Source organism: Myotis brandtii, unplaced genomic scaffold (assembly GCF_000412655.1).
Source record: "Myotis brandtii unplaced genomic scaffold, ASM41265v1 scaffold453, whole genome shotgun sequence".
NCBI classification, from domain to species: domain Eukaryota; kingdom Metazoa; phylum Chordata; class Mammalia; order Chiroptera; family Vespertilionidae; genus Myotis; species Myotis brandtii.
In genome coordinates this window covers 213,674-223,237 of record NW_005367314.1, presented here as the reverse complement: position 1 = coordinate 223,237, position 9,564 = coordinate 213,674, and the positions used below count along the sequence as shown (strand labels likewise).

Sequence of the window (9,564 nt, the reverse complement as noted above, 5' to 3'; positions counted from 1 at the left end):
CGGCGGGCGCCGGGGGAGGAGCCCGGGAGGCAGTGCTCTGCCCAAGCAGCCGGAGCGTAGCCTGGCCTCTGCCCTGCCGGGCGCCTTGTCCATCACGGCGCTGTGCACTGCCCTCGCCGAGCCTGCCTGGTTGCACATCCATGGTGGCACCTGTTCCCGCCAGGAGCTGGGGGTCTCCGACGTACTGGGCTATGTGCATCCGGACCTGCTGAAAGACTTCTGCATGAATCCCCAGACGGTGCTGCGCCTGCGGGTCATTGCCACCTTCTGCTTCCTGGGCATTCCTCCTAGCTGTCTTTGGGCCCAAACATCCAGCCCTGAAGATCACCCGTCGCTATGCCTTTGCCCACATCCTCACAGTCCTGCAGTGTGCGACCGTCATCGGCTTTTCCTACTGGGCTTCCGAACTCATCCTGGCCCAGCAGCAGCAACATAAGAAGTACCATGGTTCCCAGGTGTATGTCACCTTTGCTGTTAGTTTCTACCTGGTGGCAGGAGCTGGTGGAGCCTCAATCCTGGCCACAGCAGCCAACCTCCTACGCCACTACCCGACAGAGGAGGAGGAGCAGGCGCTGGAGCTGCTATCTGAGATGGAGGAGACCGAGCCCTACTCCTCAGAATATGAGGTCATCAACCAATTCCAGCCGCCCCCGGCCTACACACCCTAATGCCAGCCTAGGCCTTCTTCCTCCCTGCTCCCATGTGGCGGCTCCTCCCACCCGAGGAGCGCCTTCCCCCAGCAGGCCTCACTGGTAGGATCCTGAGCATCTTCACCAAACCTTCCCCAGGAGAGAGACTGCCTTTTGGGTTGTTCATGTATCCTTGCTCTTGAAACCTGGGGTTCATGGATTTTATATCATGCACTGTTTCCCCTCTTGCCACCTTCCTGTCCCTGAGGTCACTAGTCATTACCAACCAGGGATGGTCATACAAGTTTTCTCCCTTCATGGGCCATATCTTTCCGACCAGAACTTTCTTTCCTTGAGGAGCTACTGACAGTGGACTGTCTCAGAGAGAGGTGTCAACAGGGCCCAAGGGAAAGGGGACTGTGCCCTGCAGGCTTCCTTCATAATGGTCAGCGGGTTCCACAGCTGCAGCTGTGGGCTGCCCCCGCCCCATTCCTTCTCAGAGTGCCCAGTGGCAGGCCGCCCCCTCTGGAAATCTCTGCACTTTAGTCTTTGGACTTCCCATCCTCCGTGTTCTGGTTTGACGGAATTGCTGTTGGGAAGCAGAGCAAGTCTTGTCCCCACCCTGCCCTGGCTTAGGTGGCTGGAGCCCAGGCAAGGAGAGCAGCGGGTATGGGCCTGAGACCTCCTGGTGCCCAGAAAGGATCAGAGTGAAGGGGCTGAACCTCTCCAGCCCCTTCACCTTTTAAAATTGAGTGGTTTTAAAAGGAAAAAACAAAACCAAGCAACAGCAACAATCATCTGTTTTTAAACTAGCGACAAGACTTGTCATTTTATCGATGTTTATCCTATTCTTTTGGGCTCTGCAGTGTTTTGAGCCACAGCTCCTTCCAGCCCACAGTAGTTTCTCCCTGAACTTCTCCCAGCAGAATGCATCCCTCTTCCCTTGCTCCCTCGCTCCCAGGGCCTTCCTGTGGAACCCAGAGCCCCATCAGCAGAGGGGCTGAGGACTATGGCCTGGCTGGCTGGCCAGCGTGGTGCTCCTCAGGACTGTGGACTGAGATGTAACCTGGCCTCCGTGCAGGAACAGAGGTCACAGCAGGGCACTCTCCACATAGGAATCACAACCAGTGGCCCTGCTGCGGGAGGCGTAGACGGCAGACCTGGCTGTGTCCTTCAGGCTTAGTGCCTCCCCTAAACTGTGACTTGGGGCAACAGCTTGCTGCATGCCCCCTCCCCGTCTTGAATGTCCTCTGGCCTTGCATTGTGTTACTTGCGGGCTCTTTCTTGCCCAGCCATCATTCTGGCTTTCCTGTTTGCCACTTATGGCTCCGGGTCTGGCTGAATTTTCTGCCCTGAGATCAGCATAAAAGTGGGAGAAATTCGAGAAACCTTCCGTGTGGATCCAGATGGCCAAGCGTCTTTGGAATCAGTGTTCATTGCAGAGCTGAAAAGCAGATGGGTCCCACTCTCCTCCTGCAGGTGACCGAGCAAGGCCAGAGAGTGGACACCGCTGTTGAGTGGTGGCTGGGAAGGAACGTTCTGTGCCTCATCCTTGGGCCAGACCGACTGGGGATGTCTGGACAGACACTGGTGTGGGTGGGAAGACCATGTCTGCACATGAATGGGTGGCTGCCTGGAGTTCACTGTGATGCCAAAGTGTGTCCCATAGTGACTTTCACCCCAGACTCCACCGTGAGCAAGAAAGACTGTGTGTGATACTACACACAAAGCCAAGGAGCTACATTGTCTTGTCTTTCTGTCAAGTCCGAGTTTGTCTGGCAGATTTCTAGGGTGTGGCCAGCTCTTGTTGACCTTGGGTGCTTGGGTGTCTGAGGGGCAGAGCAGGAGACCCAGCACCGGACACGCATGCCAAAATGACCAGTCATCTTGTGAGGCCTCAGACATGATCCTGTGGACTGTTCCATGTAATTCAGAACCCACTTTTTATTAACTGTCCACACCTCCGGCCTTTCTCTTCCCCCTGCTATCCTGACAGTATCATATAAATCCCCCTGGTTGTGTTTTTTCTTTTTTTCTAGGAAAAAATAAAATAAAAAGCAAAAACAAAACAAATGAACGGAAACCACAAGTAAGAATGTAAAAAAAAAAATATGTAGACTTGTTCTTATACTATTTTTTCTTACTTCTGTGTGTGTGTCTGTGGTACATCCCAAATATATGAGTAGAAATAGAGATACACTTTCAGTTTTTCCCAGGAAAATCCTGTTGAAACTAGTCATTTTGTACAGATTGCAATATCACTGTAAGGAAAATAAAAATAAAGCATATTTTATAAATTAGTATAGACATATATTCAATTCATTGACTTAGGCAGATTTAGAAACACAAAATTTGACACAGAATTTGTACAAGCTGTTATAGTCTTCTCTCTGGCAGTAAAAGAAATTGTAAAAATGCAAGCTGCTTGACTTTTCCAAAGGTGGAATTTTACTTTTGGGGGTTATCACTTTATAAGATATATAAATGTCTAATCCCTATGTTGCTCACCATATTGAGTATGTCAACTATAATTGAAAAATAAATTTTAAAAATATTTTTCTTGAGAAGTGACCAAAATGAATGAGTTTTGGGATCCCGGTGGAAGGAAAATTATCTAAGAGTGAAATTACATATTCTGCAAATGGCCAATTCATTTGGGAGCAAATAAATCCAAGATTAAGACTAATCTATGCATTTTAGGAAGAATGCTGAGAGACATACAATGTTTATAAAATTTATAACTTTATTTTCAATTCTCTATGAGATTTACATGTGTCTATTTTTTTTTTCCATAGTAACTAACAAATACTTTCTCTTATTCTGGCCATGAAATTTCAGCTCATACATTCAGGAAGGTTTGGGAAGTATATGACATATAAAGACTAGTTTCTGAAAGGTTAAAGTGGATGGTGTGCATGGGTAGGCTAAATAGCCATCTCAAACAGTGGTTAAAGAAACATTGAATTTATTTAGAGACTAGAGGCCTGGTGCATGAAATTCGTGCACTGGGGGGGTGGGGGGTCCCTCAGCCCAGCCTGCACCCTCTCCAATCTGGGACCCCTCTCACAATCCAGGACTGCTGGCTTCCTACTGCTCGCCTGCCTGCCTGCCTGATTGCCCCTAACTGCTTCTGCCTGCCAGCCTGATCACCCCCTAAGCACTTTCCTGCCAGCCTGATCAACGCCTAACTGCTCCCCTGCCAGACTGATAGCCCCCAACTGCCCTCCCCTGCAGGCCCGATCGCCTCCAACTGTCCTCCCCTGCATGCGCAGTCACCCCCAACTGCCCTTCCCTGCAGGCCTGGTTGCCCCCAACTGCCCTCTCCTGCAAGCCCAATCGTCCCCAACTGCCCTCCTCTGCTGGCCCAGTCACCCACAACTGCCCTTCCCTGCAGGCCTGGTGGCCCTAACTGCCCTCCCCTGCTGGCTATCTTGTGGCCATGTGGGGGCGGCCATCTTTGACCACATGGGGGTGTCCATCTTGTGTGTTGGAGTAATGGTCAATTGCATATTACCTCTTTTAGATAGACTAGGGGAAGGGATACCCAAAGGGAAGGGCTGCAGAGCACCCAGCCAAGGGGACATTGGGTCAATGATGGCAGCACCCAGGAGCCAGAGTTTCATCCTTACATGCCGTCATTGGTGGGAAACTTGTCATCAGTGGGTTTGGGGGCAGAACTGGTGGGTTTGGGATGGGGATGGAATGCAGGTGTGTGATCATTCAGGTGCCTTCAGGACAGTTTCCATTCCTTATATGGTCTGATTCCTGGTGTCCAGCAAGCGTTTCCTGATCTTTCAGTCTCCAGTGGTGGGAAGCTTACAAAATGGCATTAAGGATTGCATTGCCCTACTGGCCTAACAGTTTCTTTCTGGTTTAACCTGTCTCTGCATATGACAGACTGTACAGGAGTGGTCTCTACAAAAAATTAGTAATTTCTTTACTAATGATATTTAAAACACTGTTACTGTCACTGAACTTGGAAATAAAAGCCTGTTGTGCTCATGGGGAAACACAACAAAATCTATATATAATCCTAGCTTGGCTAAAAATGCATGAATGTTTAGACACTAAACTCATAACAGAACTCATATAATTCTTAGAGGAATGCATATGATATCCATTTTTAAGTAACAAGAGTTACTTAAAAGTTCAGCAACTCAGCAAGTGGTCATCATACAATATTTGAATATGCGATAACTGGAGTGATGAAATGTAAAATAAAATGCAAAAACAATAAGGAAAGTAGAAATGCATTAAAGAAAGGTTAAATGCATATAAAAGGTTGCCTGGACATAATTTAAAAATCAAGGATATAATTAATTAATTACTACAAGTAGTAAAAACCTTTCATAGGATTCTACTTCAACCATCTAACTTCAGTATATAATTTTTCTGAAATATTAAAATGCCAAATCTTATCCTGAAATCCTAAATTTATGAAGAATTAATAGCATACTAAAATTTGACATGCTTCCTATTTTAGTGTCTGATGGTTGCAGACATCCTGTTTCCTGGTCTCTCCTGCAGAATACAGTTAGGGAGCCTCCATATTAATTCAGTGTAGTTCTGATTCCATTTATGCAACAAATTGGTACCTGAAGGACTTAGTAAAAAGTGACTTTTTCCCCCCAGACATCTTTTTAGTACACTAAAGTAGTTCCCTATTTAAAGAAATAGCATTTGAGTCCATTTGTAACATGAGTTTCTTAGAGGTAAAATAAGTGTGTGCAACACACTAACTCACATGCTTCCTGCTGAAATTCATGTTTCCATCTTTCACATTTCCAACAAAACTTCCATCTATATGACTGTACAGTCCCACCAGTTTATAATATCTCTGAACATACCTTGACTTTTTTCATCTTTGCATCCCCTACTGGAGAAAATTTTAATCAGAGGTACAATCAGAATTTTCTTGAAAGTTTAAAATATATATATAGCTGGACCCCATATCAAACCTATTGAATCCAGTGAGAAGAATAGAGTGAACATTTTGAAAAGTTTCTCAGGTGATTCGATTAGTTTGCCTTCCTTCAGTAAGCTAAAGAGAGCTCTTGTCTAGCCCTGCTAACAGAGGTATTTGAGAAACAATTAGTGAAAGGAATTCCATAATCTTCTAAATTCCTCCACATTGTTGAGGCCCAATTCAAGGCTTCTGTCTATTTAGCATCCCTCATTCTTCTCTGTCTCTAGCTTCATTCCTGTCTATGTATATCTCTGCTCTTCCACACTGTCATTACTGTTCAGTAGGAAAATACTCTGTTTTATCCTGCCATCTGTTTATCCTGGGAATTACTTAAGTGTAGGAACTATCTTGTATTTATTTTTCTTAACTTTCACCATCATCCCAAGTTCTCTATATCTCATATTTTATTTCTTCTTTAAATATATTTTTTTATTTATTTCAGGGAGGAGGGAAGAGGGGAAGAGAGATAGAAACATAAATGATGAGAGAGAATCATTGATCTACTACCTCCTGCATAGCCCCTACTGGGGATGGAGCCTGCAACCCAGGCATGTGCCCTGGGAATTGAACCCGGTACCCTTCAGTCCACAGGCCGATGTTCTATCCACTGAGCCAAACCAGCTAGGGCTCATATTTTATTTCTTTTCTAGCACTTCTTACTACTGAAAATTATTTTATGTGTTGTGCCTTGTTTATTATGTGTATCCCCTTAATAGAATTTAAGGTCCTTAAAAACAAGGACTAATGTCTAGAAGAGTATCTAGTTCTCCAAATACACTTGATGAGTAAATGAACTACCCAGATGATTCATTTTTGTGTGTTTCCATCCTATCAAACCATCCACCACCTTCAGCCCCATCTGTTTAGTCCTTGGTCTGCAAAAGCCAATCATGTTAAGGCTATAAAGAGCAAATAATTTTATTTTACTAGTATGTCAAGGTACCCAACAATCAAGTTCATGTAAACCTCTTTATGAAGGAACTATAAACCATATATTCTTTAGCATGGATAAATTCTAAGGTTAAAAAGTTGAAAATTATAGATGTCTAAACAGAGCTAAAGCATTTACTAATAATATAGGAAACAGTACTTATACATTAGAAAATTTCTTAATTTTAGTTTGGAGGTTCATGTATTTACTCATAAAAAGGGTCATGATGTAATTAATACTCAGACACTGGCACTATTCATAAAAACTTATGATTAATTATATGAACAAACACATCATTATACTTTGGTTATGTAGCACACCTTTTGGCATAGTCAAAGTGAGTTTGTTTCCACTATATGTATAAAATATTATCAGGATCCAGACACTAGGCACCAAAATGAATGGTTGGCTAGGAGCATTTGCCTTTAGGATTGCCCTTTACCTCATTCTAGGTGAGGGAACCACCAATTCACCAGGATAAAGAAGAATTGCTTTTCTATTTAATTTATTGAAATTGTTCCTCTTTGTCTGAGCTTAATATGCAGAATGTAAAGAATCTCACACTTACATGGGGTTGGTTTCCTTCTCATGCATATATCCCAGAATGCCACGAGTCATCAAGCAGTAATGCCATTGTGATTCGATTATGATGCTCTAAGTTACCCTATGATGCACATAAAATGTTCAAAATGGTTAGTCTTAATGTGAAGTAGGTACAAAGTGCATGGCTTGAAAATACTGAAGGAGATTATTTCACTTGCTCTGTGAGTAGCTCCATTTATAAGAGTTTCTTAATTCTTTAAGGTGATTAATATAACTATCATAATATCATGGTTAGTAATAATAGTTACCATTTCCTGAGTACTCACCAAATGCTAGGATCTATGCTACTTGTTTATGTATCTTATCTCATTTGATCTGCTTAGCAGCAGATAGATATTTTTATTCCTATTTTCAGATGAAGAATCTGAGTCTTTCAAATATTAAGTAACTTAGTATGTGGTAGAATTTCTATATGAAAATTCAATTGGATTGAATCTAAAGGTCATACTAAGCACTAGCCATTGTGGCCCTATGATGCTATGTTATATTCCACACAAATGTAAATTATCAGCCTCTAAATTTCCAATTGTAATGTGAAGAGCCAACTTTCACTTCAAAGTAAAACATTTCTGATGACACACATGTACAATTTCTTTTGACCTCCATAAGAAGAAAGCACAAGAAAGGGGGAAGAACAGAATTAAAAAGAAATGGACATCTAGCAGAGCAGAAAGGTGCAAAAGTGTAGGCTCATGGCCTGAAGTCTAAACAAAATCTCCACCATCTTTTGAAATTTGTGGGCAGGTTCTGAATCTCATCTGCCAAAAAGGATGACAGTGCAGGCCCCTGCTTTACCCTCGGATGGGTGGTGCCATCTTTCTAGTCTTATTTTCAATTCTCAGTCACACCTTGTCACCAGGTAGTCCTTCCATTTAAATTTTCTGCTGGGAAAACTATTGAGCGTACTCTCCATCTTTCTACAAAGCTTCCCCTTGATACACATGGGCAAAATTGAACTGCATCCTTGTTTCCCATTGCACTCTGAATCCTTATCATCTGATGTAACAGGATTACTCTTCTAGCTGGCCCACAGCACACTGCACTGGACAGCAGGAAGCTGGTCATCATTTAATCTTCCTCTGTACTGCCTTCCCCAACCCCCCACTCCCCGACCCCCACATAAAAAACAAGTGGATTTCACAAAATATGCTCTCAATAAATGTTGAATATGAGAGAAGGCATGAGTCATGACAATATTCTGCTAAATGTATTATTTAGCCTACTCGGCATGATATGCCATTAAAAAGTAGCATTTGAAAAGTTTCTCAGAATTAGGATGCATGCTCTGTGACCACATTGCTAGAAAGCCTGCTTTACTGGAAGGATGGGGAAGAGATATGCATCTTCAGGACATGGAAACACTTAGAACAGTGCTTTTTTTCTCTCAAGTCAAGGAAAATCCAGTTCTGGGGTTGTGTCTACATCACGGTTAGTCAAATTAAGCAGCTCTGGGTATAGCCTTGGGCACCACCCTTCATCCATATGCCAATATGCTACCAATAGAGATTATTCCTTTGTGCTAAGTGTTGTTCTCTCCAGAAACTCTCTTTTTAAAGATCAGTTTAGTCTACATTCCTTTATCAGAGTAGAAAGATTTTAGAGTCAGCTGAATGTGAATTTAAATTTATCTGGCTTCTGCCATGGCCTGCTGTGTAAAGTCCTCCTGGCTTTGAAAAGCTGGCATTTGTCCTCCTTGTCAAATAGGGAGATAATACTTACCCAGCAAGGTTGTTGAGACGGTTTAATATTTCAAGTGTATAGTTTGTCGGTAATAAATGGTTAATATCAATTTTGATGAGCGCCCTGGGCCACCTAAAGAAATGGGAAGGGAGGTGGTTGAAATTGTGGCCACTTCATAGTGGTGGGTGGGAAAGGGCCCTTGGTTGAGATATAAGGAGGTGCGCGCTCTCTGGTCACTTACTGAATTTCATTTATCCTTGTTAAAGACACTGGGCTATCATTAAGTCACTCAGTCTTAAAGTACTTTTACATCTTCTGTTCCAACGAATCCCTACCTGTTGTAATATTAAAACCAACCGAAGTATACGCGGAGGTTTTTCAGAGAGCTTGAAAAATTGGGACTTTGTCAGATACTAGGTCAGAGCCTCCACTCCCGCCCTCAAATCTGAATCTGATGTTCTTTCTGTTTGCGGCTAGGGGTTTAATTTCCATTTCCTCCCAGCGGCTTTCTCTGCTCGAGGTAGGCGGGGTGCCTCCATCCGTGTGTGGTTTTGGGGTAGTAACCTCTTCTGGGGCGGCGGCCGCCTCCACCCACGGCGGTGGCCTTGACGTCATGTCACGGGCGATGCCGGAGTCCCCGCCCGCCCTATAAAGCCGCAGGTGAGCGCCGCGCCTCCGGTAAATTCGCACACGTCGAGCCAGCACCGGAGTCGGATCCCGGAGAACCCGAGGCGAGCTCCCCGCGCTGCGTGCGG

General features: G+C 44.1%; 1 pseudogene; it reads left to right on the top strand.

Moving 5' to 3' along the window:
- Position 1: 1 nt before the first annotated feature.
- LOC102245544 lies at positions 2–2,674 on the top strand (annotated as a pseudogene).
- Positions 2,675–9,564: the final 6,890 nt, after the last annotated feature.